At 35.7% G+C, this 21,240-nt stretch overlaps 1 protein-coding gene across 11 annotated transcripts in view; it reads left to right on the top strand.

Annotated features, from left to right (window-relative positions):
* Positions 1-2,144: 2,144 nt before the first annotated feature.
* Positions 2,145-21,240, top strand: part of sorbs1 (sorbin and SH3 domain containing 1) — a 73,830-nt gene continuing 54,734 nt past the window's right edge. For 10 of the 11 annotated variants that reach the window (XR_003594185.1, XR_003594184.1, XM_028007468.1 and 7 more), the window contains exon 1: positions 2,145-2,272. The gene's annotated coding sequence lies outside the window, so the exon portion shown is untranslated. The remainder of the gene's footprint in view (positions 2,273-21,240) is intronic. The other variant, XM_028007476.1, reaches the window with a different exon arrangement.

Genomic DNA, 21,240 nt, shown 5'->3' with positions numbered 1-21,240 from the left:
GGTCAGAAATTTTGTTATTTTTCTATGAAATTTCTGAAATTAATATCAGAATTTCACTTTTTTTTTGCAAATATTCAATTTTAGATATTCCAAAATTTGCCATTTTTTTCTAGAACAATTCTGAGGTTTTTTTTTCTTGCAAATATTTGACTTTTCAAACTGAGAAATCTCCAGCTTTTTTTTAGCAAAATGTTGATCTTCTCAAGCTTTGACAAACAAGGAAATTTCTTGCAAATAAAAAAAGAATTTGAGAAAAAATTCAAGTTTTGGGATTAAAATAAGACATTTTCTTGAAAAGCTCAAAAATGTTCTATTTTTTTCTAGAAAATTTCTGAGATTGATCTGAAAATGTCTGAGGTCTTTGGTAAAATGTTTTCTATCTAAATTGGTCCTAATATGTTGGACCAGTTTTGACTTGACCTCTTTAGTTTTGGCTCATTTGTCCAACTCTGTGATTATTGCGATGTATCAAAACCCTCAAGATAAATTCATCTTGTATTGCAGAAGTGAGATATTTTTACTCGTCCGTATTCACATGACAGTAACACTATTTCACAATAAAATCACAGAAGTAAAAGTTGTAAAAAAATACTTTTAAAAACTTTTTTTCCCAAAAAGCTACTCAGGTAAATCTAACTGGTTTCTACCAAATTCTGCTTTCTTTGTTCTTCTAATTCAGTGGTGTCCAAACCAAAGTTGAAGACACTTGCAAGATACTGTTTTTTCCAGTTAAATGCAAAAAATACGTATAACAAATAAAAGTGGTGCAATATTTACTACAGTCTGGTTTTTGTGGAAAGGAACTTTGTAAATCACTGATGATTTTGAGTAAAAGTTTCTTGATGCACTTTGACGTGTCGGAGGGTTTGTTTGAGTTTTGAGTTGCTGGGACCTGCAGTGTGCCATGCTGAATAGATGTGTACAATTATATCTAACCTGGCTGTCAGTTGCTTGAATTCCCGTTTTTGAGAAGCTGGTTTTTGTTCCTATGTTTGTCGTTTGTCTCTCTTTTTTTTCTTTGCTTTTCATTTCTCTGATATGAGAGAGAATAATTACTGTCATGTAATAACTACAAAGAAAACTTGTTCAGATAGTTGCATGATTGTATTTCTAAAGTGGAAAATCTCAATAAAAATATTTTGGTAAAAAAAAAAAAGTTTCTTGATGTTTGTGAATCTGTTAACTGCAAAATTAAGAGGAAGGCTGAATGCTAAAATGAAAATATGTTTGTTGTACAAAATACTGGAGCGTGAAATAAGAAATAACAAAATTGAGAAAATCAGACAGTAACAAAATGAAACACCTTGATTTTAGGGAATAATTTATAGTAAAGTAAAAAAGAAATATGCCCAATTTTTTCCGAGCTGCAGTGTTATAATTTGGCCACTTGATGGCGCTCTAACCTTCCGTATTTGGCAGGTGGGCTCCATCTAATGTTCTCATCTACAAACTCAGCTGTCTGCTGAATCAAAGTTTAAATAATACTTTATCTTACTGGTTTATATAAATTCAGGCTTCCAGGAGGAACTTCCTGTTGAACCCTTCAAAATAAGACTGATGCAGTTCGATTAAAGTTTCTGTTTTTAATTTTAAGAAATGCTCTAGCTTATGTACTTTCAAAAAAACATTACAGTGAGGGGTTTTAATTAATTCAATTTCCTATTTATTGTTTTAAATAATAATATTATTCCCAAAATCTAAATCTAACCTTTGACCCCACACTTGAAAAATAGATGGTCAACCTTTAATTAAATCCAATAATCTCTCGCCGTCCACATCAGTTAGTTATATGGATGATATATACATTTGATATTTTTAATGATAAGCATTTTAGAAACATAAATATTAAATATTGTCTTCAAAAATATAATTGTAGACATTAAATTCCTAAAAACTGATGTTTGAGTTTGTTTAATCCACTAAATAATAACATCTTTAATAATATTTGTTAATGTTATTTATTTTATTTTTATTAAAATTACTTATATTATTAATTGTTTTATGTTTTATTATCCTTTTATTTTTACCAACTTTATTTTTAGTTGAACAACTGTACGGCAAGCCGTAAACAGACATTATAGGGTGCGTCCCCCTGACCGGGCTTTTATTTTGAAGGGCCATGCCCCCCGGGGCCGGCTGGGACTGAGGCTCCGTGATGCGCCGCGGTGGTCACGCAGGACGGTGGGGCGCTGACAGCCGGGACGCTGCCTGCGGAGCTCGGTGAAGTGTGTCTGCCACCCCGAGCCTAAAGCTGGATTACCACCAGGCCGAGGTAAGCTGCCCTGATGCGGGTTTTCTATTATTATTTTTATTTAATTATTAATAGGATTATTTTACCCTTTCTTCTCCTCTATTAGCTGAATTTAAGTCATAATGGCGTCTTTTAAAGTGAGTCCTTCTCATCATTTCAGTGGTTTTGTTCCAGTTTGTGTACTTTAGGAGGTCGGTGCGTGTTTTATTCAGTCGCTGTGGCAGTGGGACAGCAGCCGCCGCTGCTGCAGTGTAACACACGCAAACCCACGCCGTGGAAATGCGACCCACTCTGCCGCACTCCGGTGCTCAGTGTCCAGCTCAAATGATTAACCTTGGAGGTGAAGTCTTCCTGAGTCTCTCAGGGTTGGACAGTATTGATTGTGGTTTCCAGTGCGGGTGTTTGTGGATGTAATGGTTCGGCTGGGACAGCTGCTCCTAATGGGATGCACACTATGCGGCACGGAAGTGTCAGGAGCAGCAGGGGCGCAGCTAACCACTTTAGAGCCCCCCCGCCGCCCCCTCAATAAATAAAAACAGAAATATAGAAATATGTTTTCCGCCATAATGTGGCGCCCCCTTTAGCATGGCGCCCGCATATATATACATACCCAGTTTTTGCGCCACTGATGAGTTGCTGTATGAAGAACCAAGACTGACATAATTAAAAATAAAAGCAGGAATAGATATATATTGTTTTTCCTTTTCTGTTGGACTTGTGCGTTGTGATGGGACAAACCACAAGACATCAAGTCTGGGTTCAGAGGCCGTCTCCGTTTATTTAACCTGACAAGCGGGCAATATTAGCATTAGCACATAGCATGTGCTTCAGTTCTCCAGCCCGATCTATACAAGAGAATAGTGTTAGCATGCAGTGCGCATAATGCTTATAAGAAAAACAAGCAATTAGTATCATCAGATGTTATAAAGGCGTAATAACAATTCCAATGAAAATATTCAATCGTTAATACAGAAGAAAAAATAAACATTTAAACAATATAAATAAAATGAGGAAGAAAGAGAGGCGGAGCTGGAGGACCACACCCTCATAACGGATGCAGAGGAACACAAGAACAGTCAGGTATAAACAGACAAATACATTAAAGAACACATTTTGTGTAAATATACAACTATTAATATAGACACACTTACACATGCGTTTTAGTTTTTAGTGTTTTTCTTTTACAAGTGTTTGTTCTTTTGCCATTTTCTTTTCTCCTCTTTTTTACTTTTACATTTCTTTATGCATTTCTTCCTCAATATGCAAATGAGGAGGGCGGTGTCTTAAGGCTTCATCTTCGTCTTATTGGTTGGTTAGCATTACGCTCTGCTTGGCTCCAACAAAGATGGCCACCATCTCATCAGTGAGCTGAAGGTTAGCTTTAATTTAGGATTACTTCTTATAACAATAAAGGACTAATATAGTCCCTACATTTTCATGTTTAATTTTGCTAACGGGATTGTTTTACCGCGGCAGCGTAGCTGTGAACGGCAAGTAAAACAATCGTGAAATTTCTGGGTGTAAACAGTAGTAACGTGCAACATGTCTGAGGAGGTACCAGCCTGAACGATAAAGTTACCCGTATGTAAGTTAATTTAATACAGTAGAGATGAAGTGCAATCTGACATAACTGTAAATTTGCATTTCATTCAGGACATTTGTGTAAATTTAGCTGCTGATGATATATTAAACTGTGCAGCCTGACTAGGTCCTGGTAGGCAGCGCATGGCCTTTGCTGCTGCTGGACAGGTGTAATCGCTCCTCCTTTCTCTGCTCGTATTGACACAGCAACATGAATGTTTAACTCGGCTCTGCGGTCCGACCAAAAGGTCTCATCCTGAACAACAACTGCTGCGCCACGCCAGTGTAAACCCACACAGACAACCAAGCGCTTCACTGCTTAACCGGCTATTTATAGCTTCAACAAGTGTTTCCTGCTTTAAACTAAGTGCTGTCAAATACGTAAAGAAAATTTACTCATTTTTCATAAAGGTATATAGTTTGACTCATAGAGTCATCATCTGCATCGATAAATTTTAGATTCATGGAAACTTTTGAGGAATAACTTCAGATTGAAATGATTAAACAACACAACTTATGAAATTTCTCAGACGCACACAGATATCATGTGTGCGTCTGACTGATATTGGTGAAATATATTTTTAAAAGTTGCAAATAAACCATGAACAAGCTTTTTGGTACTTGATTATTTTCTTCAGTCAAACTGGTTGGTTCCTTACTTCAAACTGGTTTTCAGAACCTCACAGGGGCGGTACTTAGTGTTTTCCAGGCACACAGTATCATTTTACCGCACAATAAAGTAGCAATGTTGCCTTCAGTTGTTATAAACATGCTGCATGTTTATGTATCAAACAAATCTTCACAGAAATTTGATTTCACAATTTGATGCCTTGAATGTGGCTTCTGTCTCTTTAAGAAGCAGGTAGTCTTTCTGAGCCTTCGCCTCCAGTACGTCATTAAACAATGCTTCTCCATTATGCCGATTACAACTGTTCTTAGAAGTAATTTTTATGATGACCTCAGCAGACGCACGTGTTTGTCAATTGCTGCTGCCGCTAGTCTGAAGGAGTTGAATGGAGAATGCCCTTTAATGTAAGCCTGCTTTAGTTATTCTAAAACCAGTGATGATGTGTTCAGGTTCAGTTATTGGTGTATTTTAGTGTGCTGTTCTGGTCCAGACTTATCAAATAACTGTTTGTGTTTTAAAAGCATTTTACGTCAATTCAGAGCCGTTTTTCTGTATTGGATCGGTGTCGGAAGTGAAAAAACTGGATCGGTGAGTCCAACACGTGTTGCACGTCTCGTCCCGTGTTTTCATTCATGATTTTACTCCCCAGGCTCGGCGCAACATGATACTAAACGGGCGTGCTGAAATATTAACCCGTGCACAAATATTTAATCACACAGAGGAGGAGCAGTCAGATTGATTTTCGTTTGCTCCGTTTGTCCCGTCACATGCACGGTTCCTAACAGAGCTGCAGATTTATGTTTTCATGATAAAAAGCCACGTTAGTTTTCTGGTGCTGGATGTTTTTCAGGGTTTCAGCCATTCTGGGGAAGCAGCAGTTTAACAGCGAATGAAGGGATCAGACATGAGCCGCTGTGTTTGTTCAGCCGAGTCCCATGATCCTTTATTTAATATCATTAATGTGCGTCAAACTGGAACATTATTAGATTAATTCAGGTTGAAAAAACTTTTACATGCAACATATCCTGGCACTAATAAATGTTTTATAGTTTGTTTAAACATGCAGTAGCATAATATAAAGAAAATAGACAAATCCAACTTTTAATTTGGGTGCATGTATTCAGTGTAGAAAATATAAATAAAAAGGTTTGCCACAGAAAATGCCATGATCCTTAGTCTTTAGTTTAAGAGTTTTTAAGAGAAATGGACCATATTTATAAACAATTACTCGACAATCTGATAATAATGATAAAAAATTGTGTAAATCAAATTTATTTTCTATGATTTTTCAGACAATAAATTGGGTATTTTAATGTGAATTTGTTACTCAGATTAAATGTTTTTAAATCCTAGATTATTGAAGAAATGCAAAAGCAACCAATCATAGCCAGGAGGAGGGTCTTAGCGCTGCCAATCAACTTTATGTATTTGCTGCTAAATGTGATAATGGTGGAGAAACAACTCTTCCAGAAAACTGTTTATTGTCTGTTATTGGTGGCTATGCTAAGTAGCCTTAGCATCCAGAAAGGCTAAGCTATCAGAAATACACTGTAGCGTAGCAGAGAGAAATGGGGGAAGGTAATTGACAGCACTAGGACCCGCCTCCTGGCTTTGATTGGTTGGTTCTAATTAGCACTGGGAGATGGTAGACTAGCCGTTTGTTTCACAGATTATCTGTCTCATCTCCTACTGTCATGACTTGGTGACGGTTTCAAAAAATGTAAAATAATAATGTTTTATGCAGGTTACGTACCGCAGCTTTAAGACTTTGTACACACAACCAGTTTATTTTTGATCAGCTACCACAAGCAAAAACTGTAAAGAAAGATTTTTGCTCACTTTTCTAAAAGAAAGTGAAATTTTCAGCCACAGTTTGTTTTTCTTCTTCTTCGGGGATCTGAGTAAATCAAGGGGAGCGTGTTGCATTCGAGTGTTTTCGGTGAGTAGAGCTGACAGCGTCGACCAGCTCCCATTAATATTTCATGAAGCTTCTTCGGAGTCACATTTCCCTCTTTTCTTAGATTTGAGAGCAGCCGCCGCTCTCAGCAGTGATGAATTTGAAAGATTTGCTGATGAGGGATGAGCTGGGGTCAGCCATTTTGTTGGTCATGTGTTTTATTCCAGTTAGAGTAGCGCACAAATTGTTTGTTCTACTATTCGACTGAAGTTTGTTCTGTGAATTTCTGTTGACATTTGAAAGTGAAAGTTTGCTATTCTTTGTCAGTTGATGTTCTTGTGACTGTTGACTTGACTTAAAGAAAGTTATGTTTAAGCTTTCTGGTGTAAAATGAAGAAGATAACAAAATTACTTTAGACCTACTTAATTTCTGTGGAACTAAAATTTAGTCAACATAACTAGAAAAAATGTGTTGAATTAAACATAGTTAATGGATAGCAAATTATTAAGTTATTAACGTACAAAAGTGGACAGAGTACCAAAAACTGTCCTCAGGTAAGAGTAACACTACGTCAGCATATTTCACTCAAGTAAAAGTAAAAAGTAGCCGCCCAAGAGTAAAAAAAGTGTTTGGGAAAACGTCTATTAAAGTAGAGTAACTGATCAAATAATCAATTATTTAATATTTTAAAATTACATAATCAGATGGATCAAAATATAAAGTGGATTTTTTTTTTATTTTAAGGATAGAAATGATAATAATTCATATAAGTAGCAAACAATTTTTTTTTTCAATAAAAAAAACTGATGAAACTTTAACAGAAACTGCAGGTGTGTGTCTGTCTGGTGAATTTTTGGTTAAACATGTTTGTTTTTCATTCAGTGGGGAGAAAATCCAGAAATTTTACTAAACTAAGAGTAGAAATACTTCATAATAAAATTACTCAAGTAAAAGTAAAAATATTGCTAAAAGTGTTGTTTTTTTAAAGTTACTCATGTAAATGTAATTATTATACCCAATTCTGTTAAATGACATAATTTGTTTGTTTAGTGAAAAACTGTAAAAAGATAAACCTAGAGTGTTTGTTTTGTCGGACTAACACTAAAAAGTTAAGTTAGTTCAGACGACTTCTCTTTTGTCAATCTGAAGTGATTTGAAGTGTTTGAGTTAACTCATTAATTTAATCCTAAAGTCAGATTATTATATAATTTTTGTTTTTAATTAACAAAACACAATCACATTGAGCCAGTTTAAAGGAAAATTATATGGTAAGTCAGTGGTTTTGCCTTTGTGTGCAGACCGGATGCTCCAGCCGGGTTTCTGTTTTCCCTCCTTGTTAATGTTGCCTAGCAACGGCCCGACTGTCGGCTGCAGCCATTGGCTGAAGCCAGAGGGGAAGGGAAGAGTCAGGCTTTGACTTTTCAAGGTCCGAGTCACAGAAAGACACCGCCTGATCATGGCTGCATGTAAACAAGCAGATGAACAGATAGTTTACTGCCTGGTGATGGATTCCACATCCTGCCAGGTGTTAGACGTCAACAAACGATGGAAACACAGAGGCATCATGGCGGATGTTTGCAGAAATATTTCACAAACATTCATCATAAAATACCTGGTAACAGTAATACATAGTTTCTACATGTGTTAGGAAGACCTAGACCTATATTTCAGGAATAAGATCATAATATTAGCAGAATAAATACACAATATTACCAGAAGAAATTTGTAAAGTTATAAGAAAAAGTTGTTTTAACCAGAAAATAGCTTAGATAGAATTAGCAAAATTTCCTAATTGTTTTTTTGAAATCAATTCAGTCGTTTTCACAACTGTGTCAAAGTCCTGCAGATAATAATTTATGAACAAAATTTTTTAACTGAAAATAGTTTGAAACTGAAAATAAAGTTTGAAGCCAAAAACATGTTTTGAAACTGAAAAAAGTGTGAAGCTGAAAATAAAAACTGGAAACTGAAAGAAAATTGAAACTTAAAAGATTTAAAACTGAAAAATGTTTGAAACAGAAACAAAAAATTTTAAACTGAAAAAACTGTTCAAAGCTATTTTTCATATTCAATGTTCAGTTTGATTTTCTTTTCCTTTTAAACAATCGTTATGGCCCCAATTTAGCTCCATAGCCATTCATGCTTTTCAAACTTGAAATAAAACTTAACAGGTCTGATTTGTCATGAGCGGCCCGCTGTCTGTCTCTGGGTGGAACCGGGGTCCAGTCGGACCGCGCCTGCGTTCTTCGAATAGCCGGATGATGGCGACCCTCCGGAGTCCTGCAGCACGCAGTACCGTAATTCATCGCACTCGAAATTGCTGGATTATCGCTCGGCCGTTTGTTTTCACGTTCTGCCGCCATATCCTATGACTCAATTATCAAGTGGGTTATATTAGGGAGCAGAGTCACAGCTTCCAGCCCTGGTCGGAGCCAAAACATCCAGCAGAGATGAAAAAATGCTGTCGGCACCTGCTTAGGCTATAATCTTAATTGTCATTGGTGTGCAGCTAATGCACTGAAGCTGCACAGCTGAGCTCATTACATAGACATGACATTATATCAGCATCTGTTGTTTCTCATGTTACTAAATTAAGCTCCATGTTTTAAATAAACCCTGGCAATGATGATGCAAGTTATCGATTAATAACATTTATCTAAAGTTGTTTGACCTTATAAATTGACTGATTAATTGATGCAGCATTTTTTTTTACAAAACCTCTTTCTGGAACAGGAAGTGCAAATTTTTTCAGAACTTGCTGAATAAAAAAAAAAAATTACATTTAACACAATTTTGTGTCCGCTGTAAATACTGAAACAGAAAATTAAATTTAGACATATTTTATTTTAACATTATAATATATGTAAAGTTTGTTAAAATTGCTATTTATTCTTCAAATTAATTTTGTTTCATCAAGAAGTTATTTTCTCCTCACATTTATTATATTATGCTGCTCTTGATGGTTGGTGGTTACCATAGCAACCAGCAACTGACAATTCATCCGTCATCCCTTTTTCCCAGTTTCTGTCCATAACAGCGGGGCAGAAATGGCAGGACTGATGTTAAGCAAGTTGGGTTTTTTTCTCGTTAGAATAGTGAATCTTCGTGTGTCTGTTGTGAAGTCAACCTGCTGGACCTGAGACGAAGGGTTACCTTTACTTATAACATATAAAGGGCGATTTCACCACTTTTTAAAAATCTTGGTCACACAAGAGCTGCTCTAATTCCAAAACTACAACAAAAGAAATTCTCTTCAAACCTGGACTAGATTATTCTGCTCTAATAGCAGAATATTTTAAACCATGTTTGTGATTTGTAAGACCTTTATGTGATTTGTGAAACTTCACTAAAGTTTAGATTACTATTCACACTTGTTCCATGCAGTTTTTTTTTCAAATTCTAATTCAAAACCATTTTAGTAATACCAATAGGAAATTAAATGTTGGTGTAACTCATTAATTCTTCAAAGAGTTATTGTAGATGGTGATGGCTGTTGGAAGGAAAGATCTTCTGCAGCGGCTAAGTGAAGTGAAGTTTCACAAATCAGAAAAAGGTTTCACAAATCCCAAACATGGTTCTAAATATTCTGCTACTAGTTGAGAATAATCCAGTCCAGGTTTGAAGAGTCGAGGTGTTGTAGTTTTTAAACTAGAGTCGATTGAAGATGTGGAAGGAAGTGAAAAATTAGGTGGAATCGCCCTTTAGTCATTTCCCAAATCTGAAGCTAGAATTGGAAACCAACTTCAGCTTCGTCTTCATGTTGAGCTTATTTGCGGTTGGCAAACAGCTATTAGTTGGTATTAAGTTGCACACTAATAACCCAAATCAGCTGATCACAAACTAAATCAGCTGTTTCCTCCTAAACTCAGGCTTACTGTTGTTGTTTGTCCGAAACTAAAATGGCCACGGTGAGAAAATTCAGCAGTTTGACGTCATTGATGAGTGCCGTTTGAATTAATTGACAATTACAAGTCGACTGTTTGCATTCCTGAGCCCAGAGTTGTTTTGTAATAACTAGTTGCATTGGCCCAGTTACATTTACTTGGGTAAAGTTTTGAAAAAAAACAACAACTTTTAGAAGCAAATATTGCTACTCTTACTTAAATGAGAGGAGTAATATTTTTACTCAAGTAAGAGTTGCAGAGAAATTCTGGATTTTCTTCCCACTGAATGAAAAACAAACATGTTTTAAACAAAAATTCACCAGAAACACACCTGCAGTTTTTGTTAAAGTTTAATATTTAGAAAAGTTAATTTGGAAATATGTGTCTTTTGTTACTTTGTAATTTTGTTGTTTATGACTTTTTTTTATTTTAGTTCTTAAAATACTAGAATTTTCACAGAACTTTATATTTGGTCAATAAATTACAATTTGATCAGTTACTCAGAACTTGAGTCGCCTTTTTACCAAATACTTTCTACTCTTACCTGAGAATTTCTTGGATGGATACTTCTTACTTTTGCTTGAGTAGAAATATGTTGAAGTAGTTCTAGAAATATGTTGAAGTAGTTCTAGAAATATGTTGAAGTAGTTCTAGAAATATGTTGAAGTAGTTCTAGAAATATGTTGAAGTAGTTCTAGGAATATGTTGAAGTAGTTCTAGGAATATGTTGAAGTAGTTCTAGAAATATGTTGAAGTAGTTCTAGAAATATGTTGAAGTAGTTCTAGAAATATGTTGAAGTAGTTCTAGAAATATGTTGAAGTAGTTCTAGAAATATGTTGAAGTAGTTCTAGAAATATGTTGAAGTAGTTCTAGGAATATGTTGAAGTAGTTCTAGAAATATGTTGAAGTAGTTCTAGAAATATGTTGAAGTAGTTCTAGCAATATGTTGAAGTAGTTCTAGGAATATGTTGAAGTAGTTCTAGAAATATGTTGAAGTAGTTCTAGGAATATGTTGAAGTAGTTCTAGAAATATGTTGAAGTAGTTCTAGAAATATGTTGAAGTAGTTCTAGAAATATGTTGAAGTAGTTCTAGGAATATGTTGAAGTAGTTCTAGAAATATGTTGAAGTAGTTCTAGAAATATGTTGAAGTAGTTCTAGAAATATGTTGAAGTAGTTCTAGAAATATGTTGAAGTAGTTCTAGAAATATGTTGAAGTAGTTCTAGGAATATGTTGAAGTAGTTCTAGAAATATGTTGAAGTAGTTCTAGGAATATGTTGAAGTAGTTCTAGAAATATGTTGAAGTAGTTCTAGGAATATGCTGAAGTAGCTCTAGAAATATGTTGAAGTAGTTCTAGGAATATGTTGAAGTAGTTCTAGAAATATGTTGAAGTAGTTCTAGGAATATGTTGAAGTAGTTCTAGAAATATGTTGAAGTAGTTCTAGAAATATGTTGAAGTAGTTCTAGGAATATGTTGAAGTAGTTCTAGGAATATGTTGAAGTAGTTCTAGAAATATGTTGAAGTAGTTCTAGAAATATGTTGAAGTAGTTCTAGGAATATGTTGAAGTAGTTCTAGAAATATGTTGAAGTAGTTCTAGAAATATGTTGAAGTAGTTCTAGAAATATGTTGAAGTAGTTCTAGATATATGTTGAAGTAGTTCTAGAAATATGTTGAAGTAGTTCTAGAAATATGTTGAAGTAGTTCTAGAAATATGTTGAAGTAGTTCTAGGAATATGTTGAAGTAGTTCTAGAAATATGTTGAAGTAGTTCTAGGAATATGTTGAAGTAGTTCTAGAAATATGTTGAAGTAGTTCTAGAAATATGTTGAAGTAGTTCTAGAAATATGTTGAAGTAGTTCTAGAAATATGTTGAAGTAGTTCTAGAAATATGTTGAAGTAGTTCTAGAAATATGTTGAAGTAGTTCTAGGAATATGTTGAAGTAGTTCTAGAAATATGTTGAAGTAGTTCTAGAAATATGTTGAAGTAGTTCTAGAAATATGCTGAAGTAGTTCTAGAAATATGCTGAAGTAGTTCTAGAAATATGTTGAAGTAGTTCTAGAAATATGTTGAAGTAGTTCTAGAAATATGCTGAAGTAGTTCTAGAAATATGTTGAAGTAGTTCTAGGAATATGTTGAAGTAGTTCTAGGAATATGTTGAAGTAGTTCTAGGAATATGTTGAAGTAGTTCTAGATATATGTTGAAGTAGTTCTAGAAATATGTTGAAGTAGTTCTAGAAATATGTTGAAGTAGTTCTAGGAATATGTTGAAGTAGTTCTAGAAATATGTTGAAGTAGTTCTAGGAATATGTTGAAGTAGTTCTAGATATATGTTGAAGTAGTTCTAGAAATATGTTGAAGTAGTTCTAGAAATATGTTGAAGTAGTTCTAGAAATATGTTGAAGTAGTTCTAGAAATATGTTGAAGTAGTTCTAGAAATATGTTGAAGTAGTTCTAGAAATATGTTGAAGTAGTTCTAGAAATATGTTGAAGTAGTTCTAGAAATATGTTGAAGTAGTTCTAGGAATATGTTGAAGTAGTTCTAGAAATATGTTGAAGTAGTTCTAGAAATATGTTGAAGTAGTTCTAGGAATATGTTGAAGTAGTTCTAGAAATATGTTGAAGTAGTTCTAGAAATATGTTGAAGTAGTTCTAGAAATATGTTGAAGTAGTTCTAGAAATACGTTGAAGTAGTTCTAGGAATATGTTGAAGTAGTTCTAGAAATATGTTGAAGTAGTTCTAGAAATATGTTGAAGTAGTTCTAGGAATATGTTGAAGTAGTTCTAGGAATATGTTGAAGTAGTTCTAGGAATATGTTGAAGTAGTTCTAGAAATATGTTGAAGTAGTTCTAGGAATATGTTGAAGTAGTTCTAGAAATATGTTGAAGTAGTTCTAGAAATATGTTGAAGTAGTTCTAGAAATATGTTGAAGTAGTTCTAGAAATATGTTGAAGTAGTTCTAGGAATATGTTGAAGTAGTTCTAGGAATATGTTGAAGTAGTTCTAGAAATATGTTGAAGTAGTTCTAGAAATATGTTGAAGTAGTTCTAGAAATATGTTGAAGTAGTTCTAGAAATATGTTGAAGTAGTTCTAGAAATATGTTGAAGTAGTTCTAGAAATATGCTGAAGTAGTTCTAGAAATATGTTGAAGTAGTTCTAGAAATATGTTGAAGTAGTTCTAGAAATATGTTGAAGTAGTTCTAGAAATATGTTGAAGTAGTTCTAGAAATATGTTGAAGTAGTTCTAGAAATATGCTGAAGTAGTTCTAGAAATATGTTGAAGTAGTTCTAGAAATATGTTGAAGTAGTTCTAGAAATATGTTGAAGTAGTTCTAGAAATATGTTGAAGTAGTTCTAGGAATATGTTGAAGTAGTTCTAGGAATATGTTGAAGTAGTTCTAGAAATATGTTGAAGTAGTTCTAGAAATATGTTGAAGTAGTTCTAGGAATATGTTGAAGTAGTTCTAGGAATATGTTGAAGTAGTTCTAGGAATATGTTGAAGTAGTTCTAGGAATATGTTGAAGTAGTTCTAGGAATATGTTGAAGTAGTTCTAGAAATATGTTGAAGTAGTTCTAGAAATATGTTGAAGTAGTTCTAGAAATATGTTGAAGTAGTTCTAGAAATATGTTGAAGTAGTTCTAGAAATATGTTGAAGTAGTTCTAGAAATATGTTGAAGTAGTTCTAGAAATATGTTGAAGTAGTTCTAGAAATATGTTGAAGTAGTTCTAGAAATATGCTGAAGTAGTTCTAGAAATATGTTGAAGTAGTTCTAGAAATATGTTGAAGTAGTTCTAGAAATATGTTGAAGTAGTTCTAGGAATATGTTGAAGTAGTTCTAGAAATATGTTGAAGTAGTTCTAGAAATATGTTGAAGTAGTTCTAGAAATATGCTGAAGTAGTTCTAGAAATATGCTGAAGTAGTTCTAGAAATATGTTGAAGTAGTTCTAGAAATATGTTGAAGTAGTTCTAGAAATATGTTGAAGTAGTTCTAGAAATATGTTGAAGTAGTTCTAGAAATATGTTGAAGTAGTTCTAGAAATATGCTGAAGTAGTTCTAGAAATATGCTGAAGTAGTTCTAGAAATATGTTGAAGTAGTTCTACTTTTACTTGAGGCCAGTTTTTGGGTGCTCTGCCCTTCTCTGCCTGTGCCTGACTTTCTCCTCATTTTGAACTTTTCACTCTGTGAATCCTCTAAAGAGAGTGGAGAGCTACTTAGATATTCAGTTCAGTGTTTATCCTCACTCTTGGACTGCAGCCTGGAGCATTTGCTCTGGAGGATTCATCACTTTCTGTAAACTGTCAGCTCATTGGGATTCTTTTGGTGTTGCCTCTAAAAGCCGAGCATGCAAGCTGTAAGCAGGCTGGAAGAGAAAGTTTGATGTGCGCGGCCAAGTGCGGTCCTCCGCAGGACGTTCCCTCGCCTTCGGCTAAGTGATCTCTGGGCTTATCAGCCTCTGCAAGCACTCAGGCACACGTCTTTGTTAGCTGTGGGTTTGCCTCTCCTTTAAATAGGACCTTTTATCCTGGAGTAGCAGACGTTTCTTGAAATATTTTCCTGAAATATGATGTAACTGGCTAATTAAAAACGTTCTGACTTTATGAATGTGTTGCTGATATTCTTGAAGACGTAAATATACAGATATAGTGATGTCGTGATAACAGATTTTTCTGGAATTGTCCCAGAAGAAATTGCGATAAACGATAATATTGTTGCTTTGAGATCATTTTCAAGTAATATAATGGTAATAGCATAATAATAAGTCAAGAACACTTTCTCAAAGATGAATAAACTTTAAATTCTGATTAAGATTTAATACTGGAACTGGAAGATATTTTAATATTCAAAATAAACAAAACAACAAATAAAATGAATTATGAAGTGTTTGTAAACAAAATTGTCCTTCAACAAAAGGGCTAGTGGACACCAAAGGTCCAGACTCAAGACTTTTGTCATCCAGTTTTTGGTAGGAAGGGAGAAAAATGATAAATTATTGAGCTTGTTCTGATTGTGATTAATTGATTTTATAATTTGTTTTATTTGTTGTTTTGTTTATTTATTTTGGACAATTAAAATGTCTTCCAGTTCCGTACTAGAATTTAAAGTTTATGGAATTTGTTTTGTCATTATTACTGTTATATAGCGTTTATCGCTATAACTTCTGGGACGATTTATCACCCAGCAAAATTTGTGATTGTGACAGGCCTAATCAGATGAAAAGCAGCTGATAGAAAATATTTTTCTGAAAATATGTTGAAAAACATAAAACGTGAGAAAATGTGTGAAGAGCAACATTCTGGGTGTGTGTGCTGCCGTCAGCCGTACAGGTGCTTTCCTGCTCTCTGTGTCTTACATTCACTTCCTTTGTGCTGCAGTTGTTTGAAATGAACTTCAAATAGCTTCGCCTCAGGAATGTGCAGAATCCCAGGCCGCTGCCGAGTGTGGAAGCTGTTTATGGAAGAGAGCCGGCAGCATCGGTGGGGGTCTCTTCTCCATTAGGGGGATAAAGCTCTGCAGCGCCTCGTTCGAACCATGTTTGGAGCTCTGGCGGTGAGATCCGAGCGCCGCGCTGCTCGGCCGTTTGTTGACAAAGCAGAAGTCAAACGGGCTTATGTAACGACCTCTCTCTAGTGCGGCGTGCGATGAGAGCTGCTTCGTGTTGACACAGCGCGGTGCGGAGGGATGTTGCACACAGGGACCCCCTGCATGACATACATCACAGCTTCGCCTTTGTTTAGCTGTCAGAGCAAACAGCAGAAACGTGGAGGATGATTTGCTTCATTTAATGCTGTTAGAAGATATCAGCTCAGAAAAGACAGCATTTTACCTACAGACATATAAAGTAGAGACACGCCGATTAATTGATTTAATCACGATTAATCGATTTTAGAAATAATCGTAAACCAATTTAGTAGTTGATTAATCGTTACCTGGAGCATACAGACTCCAAAACAGGCCAGTTCTTTAATAAGCCAAAACTGTACAAAAATATAAACATTTTACAATTAAATAAAAAAAAATCTGTAAATATGTTCCACTCAGAAATGGTAAATGGACTGAACTTATATTTTCCAGTAATTTTAACCACTCAAAGCGTTTTACACTGGAACTGCAACGATTGCTGATTTCGATTTTGGCTGATACCAATTTGTTTTGTCTGAAACTTTGCCAAATATAACAAAAAAGTCACAATATTGGTGTGACTACTGTTAACTCCAAATGTGGAGAGATGATCGGTCAATCTCTCGGTCCCATCGACATGTGTCAGGTTGAAGCTGGAATCGAACCTACAACCTTCAAGACGACTACTCCAACCACTGACCCTGATGAGAACTCCTCAAAACACAGTCTTAGCTCCACCTGGTTTAAATTCTGTTTAAAAAGTCGTATTAAGCACCTTTTTGTATCAAATTATTAATCGGTTAAACCAAAAAATAATCAACACCTCTGAACTGTACTGATGTTCAAGCAGAAACAATATTTAACATGTTGATAGGAATATTTTTTAGCTGCAGGTGGATTCTTTCCTCCATCTGATTAATTGTTTACCTGTCAGAAAGTAAATGAAATAATGAATTACTAAAATAATTGTTAGTTGCAGCCTTAATATAAAGTATTTTTACAAGTGTAGACAGTTGCTTCGGAGATTTATGTGCATGAAATGAAACTAGCTCTCCAAAGTCTACACCCTCGTTAAGATGAGATTATCTCATTATCTGAAGAAAACGATTGGGAATGTAACTCGTTATCTCAAGAAAATCATTAGAAAATTAAATCTTGTGAAAACCATTGAGAAATAACTTATCTTCAGAGGACAATCAAGAAAAAGTACATGAGGTAAATGTCCGCTCTCTGACCTCTGACCTCTGCAAAGCGTTTCTCTCACACCAAAGTGTCCATTGGGAGTCAGAAGGACATCCAGCCGTCTGTCCTCCTCTGCCCCGTCCGTCTCCATGTCGAGTGGGAGGGAGTGGTTAGATGATGCCCTGCACAGTTGGTGAGTGGGTGCCACATTCCCAGGTGGCATGTGGTGACAGGTCTATCTGGACGGGTCTGCTGGGAAAAACAAACAGAACCTCCAAGATAGCGAGGGTCAAGGTCGGAACCGGGACGGTCTCGCCCAGACGGGACAGAAAACCCCCCCGGAGCTCCAGAAGGAGCTGATGTTCTGGGCGGAGGAGTTTCTGTGCTCATCATCAGGTAGGAAATGTCAGCTAGCTGGCCGCTGCCTTTTGGGAAATGTTTGTTTTGGAAAGATGTTTCTGTTGGACCCGAAAGCATTCAGCAGGATGCTTCTGTTTGTTCGGGAGAGATGGCGAAAATGAGACAAAGAGCAAATTATCTGGCATCTGTTTGATTCAGCAACAAATAACTCAGCCGAGAAGTTTAATTTTCTGGCTCAGTTTGAGTAAACCTTTGAAGGTTTTTCAGTTTTATTCTGATTCAGGATTGCATGATATATCGGCACTAACATCGATACGGGTCGATATTTGTCCGTTTCTAACATATCGGTATTGATCCGATGAATAAAACTGGGCCGATATTAACAGCTGATATTTGTTTCCTTCTTGTTGCTGGTCATGTGGTATATGTTTGGTCATGTGACAGTGAAAGTGATGCATCACAGTATTATGGGTAATTTAACTGAAGCAGAGAAGCAGTGGTGAAGTCAGGGCGTGGTCGTTTTTTTCAAGGTCGAAAGGTTAGTGAAATACAATATACAGAATATCTGTAAATATTGTTTATCAGCGATAACAGCAATATTAAAGGGGACGTATTATGGAAAATTCACATTTGAACACTTTTTGTACCTCCTTTTATTTTTCTACTATTTCTAAAAACAGCCCAAGTGCTTAAAAACCAAAAAATCTCCCATTTTTGGCAATAAATGTATAAATGTTTTTTGATATATGGAAACTGAACCCTTTCAAAAAACCTTCTGAATTTAAGAACCCAAATCAGCAGAAACTTTCCCGTTACCTAGCAACCCCAGCGACCTTCCACGCATCACCTAGCAACCCAAACGGAACTCAGACGTTTGGTCAGCTGGTTTTAAAATCTCATTATCTAAGAATGATTTTGTGCAAAAAATGTAATGAATATATTTGGTATATCCCATAAAAGTATCCTAACCTGTTCAAGGAAGCATAGAATGTCACCTTTAACATCGGGTATCAAAATCAGCCCAAATTTTTATACAAGTGACTCCCTATTTTGGATATTTTTTTAAAAAGTTCCTACAAATCCATCTTTTTTAAAATTATAAAACACATTATCTATTCTCTTTCTTTGATACATTCACTTCAGCTGTGTTTAGTCCGCTTTAATCAAACTCCAGTCCGTTTACCTAGAAAATCTGGTTCATTTGGTGAAAGGTGAATGTTCAGTTGAACTCAAAAGAGTGAACTCTGGTCCGCATAAAAACCTCGGTTTTGGTTGGGTTGAAGTGAACTCTGCCGTGGTTTGAATGTATGTGAAGTGGATCGGAGACCACTCCAACAGCAGGAAGCGGATTACAGTGCAGGACGTTCCAGGTAAATACATGCAAAACAAACCCGCTAGTCTGTAGCTAGCGGGAGAAATGACTTTTACCACCATCAACTTTCCTGTTTATAAATACTGACATTACATTTTGTGAACTTTACTTTATGTTGGCTGGATTCAGCTGTTTGTTCTGTCCCGAGCAGAACCAGGCAGGACGGATGGATGGCGTTCTGCTCCCCAGTGTGTCTTCCTAAAAAGGCCCTGTGGGATCTCTGCTGTCCTGTGTTTATACGGCCAACCAAACTCTGCAAGCTGTCATCGTCTTTTTATCTTCCATAAGTTGAACGGCGCTCTGCTGTAAACCCAACATCTCTGGGTTCATGTGAGGATGCAGCTGAGGAAGGAATGCCTCGTAATGTTTTATTATTTATTTAGGACATGAGATCAGGGGTGCATCGACTCTCTGGGCTGCTGGGGGTCAGGAAGCAAGTTGATTTTATTAGAGGGAGGAAAAATAAATACACTGCTGCAGATTCTCAGGGACAGCTCAGCGTGAAGGCTGAGAGTTTTTCCCCTGGAGGCCGTTTTGGAGTCGCTCCCATTTTCCCCTCGTCCACTCAGGCCTGTTGGAGGTTTCCAGCTGGAACGTCACTCCTGCAGGTTATTCGTAAACATGGAGCAGACAGAACAGCACAGCCTCACACTCACAGGAACAACAAAGTGTACGGTTATTGTTTGGAGCAGATGTCATTTTTATCTTTATTGATTACCAAGGAAGCAAATTTTACCACACAGGACTTTAGAAAAAAGAAAAGTAAATCAGTTCACTATGATAAACACTTGAAATAAGACAAAACTGACTTACAAGAAACTTTTCAACAAGCTATATGAGCTTGTTTTAAGAAAATAACTCCTTAACATTAATGAAAAAGTTCTAGTTCCACTGGCAGGGTAACTGGCCCTGCGCTGTTACCTAGCAACGCCAGCCAAGCCCGGCCCGTTGCCTAGCAACCCAGGTCTAGTTCCATTATTTACCTAAAAGCATAGAAACACATGTCTTGTTATAAGTGTAATAATCTGCCAGAGCAACAAATACATTTAACAATATAAAGGAATTATTGACTGAAAACAAGTTTATGTATCTTCTTGCTAAACAAATATTTTTAAGTTAGTTTGTCTCATTTGAAGTGAACTGAGATATGTTCACTAGAAACGCAACCAAAATTACTTGGTAATATTTTGTGTTTTTGCAGTGCAGTAATCTTTTATAATTAAGACATTCGCAAAAAACTTGATAATGGTTTTCATTTTGATTTCTGCATTTTCTCCAACAATAGGAGGATTTCCATCACACTGGCATTTCTGAGCAGGTGTGATAAAGAATCATAAACAAAGTTTTTCCATCCAAATTCTTTCCATGCCACTGATTTATTATATGGCCACGAATATTTCCATATTATTGCTTATTCCTCTTCTGTTTCTAAGTTGCCCTCTCTTTCCCATCTTACTTTAATATGAATTATTTTTTAATCCTAGCAGGTAATTTTTAGTTCTGCTCTCCTGAATAAAACCCAGTTGGTGTTTTTGTGTCCATGCCTGAGTGACTCTGAGTCTCTGCACCTCGACTGGCCCGTTTCTTGGCGTTGTGAAAGAGAGCGACTCCTAAATCAGCTGAATACAAGCGGAGGCCAGCGTGTTCCTGAGCGACCGCTGTGGTGTTGCTGCTCCGCTGCATGTTTACTGCGACGTTCCTGTTTTTACTGCAGACACACACTTAAACACGGAGGAACAGATTCAAACATAACAAGACTTTAATGCTTCTAACTGTCAGACGGCACAGAGGAAGATCTGCTCTTAAAATTATCTGCATGTAAAGAAAATACAGTTCACTCATTCAGGGGGAAAACGGCTCAAGCCTTTTATGGACCAGTAATGTTTGCGCAGAGTATCTAGTTACATTTACTCAACTACTTTTAATTGAGTAACGTTTTTGAAAAAAATTACTTTTAGGAATATTTCTACTACGCTGTACTTTGAGTAACTTCATTATGAAGTATTTCTGCTCTTACTTGAGTAAGATTTCTGGATTTTCTACCCACTGAATGACAAACAAACATGTTTTAACCAAAAATTCACCACACACAGACACACACCTGCAGTTTTTGTTAAAGTTTTATATGCTTTTTTTGAAAGAAACTGATATTGAAAAATGTCCTTTTGTCTGATTTTTTAAATTTTTTGTTACTGATATGAATTATTTTCATTTTGGTCCTTAAAACACCAAAATTTCCACTTAACTTTAGATTTTGGTCCATCTGATTAGGTAATTTTTAAATATTAAATGACTGATAATTTGATGAGTTACTCTGTACTTGAGCAGATTTTTTACCAAATACCTTTTTACTCTTACTTGAGTAATTTTGTGTTACTTTTTACTTTTACTTGAGTAAAAATATGTTGAAGTAGTTCTGCTCTTACTTGAGTAATATTTGTGGCTACTTTACTCTCC

This window comes from Xiphophorus couchianus, chromosome 22 (genome assembly GCF_001444195.1).
Source record: "Xiphophorus couchianus chromosome 22, X_couchianus-1.0, whole genome shotgun sequence".
NCBI lineage: Eukaryota > Metazoa > Chordata > Actinopteri > Cyprinodontiformes > Poeciliidae > Xiphophorus > Xiphophorus couchianus.
This window is presented reverse-complemented; position numbering and strand designations above follow the sequence as displayed.